Source organism: Nothoprocta perdicaria, unplaced genomic scaffold (genome assembly GCF_003342845.1).
Source record: "Nothoprocta perdicaria isolate Ctin4 unplaced genomic scaffold, notPer1 scaffold_187, whole genome shotgun sequence".
Lineage (NCBI taxonomy): Eukaryota > Metazoa > Chordata > Aves > Tinamiformes > Tinamidae > Nothoprocta > Nothoprocta perdicaria.
The window spans coordinates 107,550-109,124 of record NW_020455060.1 but is presented as its reverse complement, the minus strand read 5'-3'; positions in this window follow the sequence as shown (position 1 = coordinate 109,124).

Here is a 1,575-nt window from a genome sequence, read left to right as displayed (position 1 = left end):
CGGGCGCGAGGCGGCGGGCGCTGCGGGGCGGCCCAGGCCCGGCCCAGCCGGGCGGCAGCATCAGGTGCCCCGGCCCCGCTCGGTGCGCTCCGTGTCCGGCCCTCAGCACGAGGATGTTGCACACGCGAGCGTCCTGACAGGCGCTGCCTGCTCCGGGCTCCGCTCCCGGTCTCCCCGCGTGCAGGGATGGTGTGTGGCAGCGATCTCCCGAAACCGCAGCGTTCCCAGGCTCCCGTCTGCTTTTGTCCGGAGGGGCCCGTGGTGCCCACACCGCTGCTCCTCACCTGCCTCTTGCTGTCCTTCTCCTCGTGCCCCGGCTTTTCCGCGCGGCTCTGTGGAGAGTGCAGCCTCGTTGGGACAGGCTGCGCAGCAGACAGGATTAGTAACTTTCTGCTGCTTGTTCCCTACATACCTACCAATATTTCTAAGTATTCCATTTGCTTTTCCAGTCACTGAAGCAAGGACCTCAGCTAACACTTTGCTAGCTGAGGTTGCAGCTGAAAACCAAATTAGCTAAATGATCTTGACTATCAAAACGCACTGATCACAGATATATGCAACTTCTATGAATTCCGTGTTTTGTGGGGAGAGGATGTACCCCAGGAGAAAAGCTGGTCAGATGAGCCTGGCGGTTCCTTACACAACTGCCCTTTTCCAGGGGCAGTTGGGAGCACACAGTCCCGGCGCAGGCACAGATCAGGCAGTGCAGTGGTTGCAGCACTCAGTGCAGTTCTGCTGTAGGACCTTGGGGTTCCTTCCCACGTTACCTCAGTTTTGAAACTAATCAGAGAAAACCTCATTCTCAGCGGGCTGTTCAGAGTCACTCAGGAACCTCACAGACTGCAGTCCCTGCTCTGCTGCTCGCAACCTGCACCTCTGGAAAGTTCTCCAGAGTTCACAACTTTCACTGTGATGGATTTTTATATTCACAGAGTTCTTCTGTTTTCGTAGCTAAGCTGCTCCCTTCTCCTGTTAACAAAAGTTGATGTGTTAAATCTGTTGTCAGCCAGGTTCAACCCTTGTCATCTGCCACCACTGGGACCACCTATCCCATCTACCTTCAATAAATCCTGCATGATATTTTTAGTAATCTATACTAATGCCAAAATTTATTTCCAAAGGGATAGTACTCAGTTTAAAGGTTGTTTATGTGTACCTGATTTTTTTCCATTTCTGTTTACTGTCTTTGAATTCCTATATCTGAGGAGCTTGCATAATTCTGATTTACTGATTTTTTTACCCCACTGTTTATCTATTTTGCTATGTTATTTTGGATGTGTTGAGCAGCAGTGAGCCTAGCACAGAAGCCCCGTTTATTCCCTCTCTTGATTCTTGAAACAAATACATTTTGCCTGGCTCTTTGCTGGACCTGGAGGGCTGGAGAAAAGGAGCAAAAGTGCAGGGTCAGGTGTGTGCTCAGGCAAGATGCAGAGGGTGAGTTCAGGCACAGTCCTTGGCAGGCAGAGCATTCCCCCTGTTATAAATCTGTTTCCTCGCATATTACCTTTTTGCCTGATCCTTTCTTGGGGTAAGGAAAAGAGGAAGTTTTTCTGCTTCATTGCTTCTTGCTGTGCC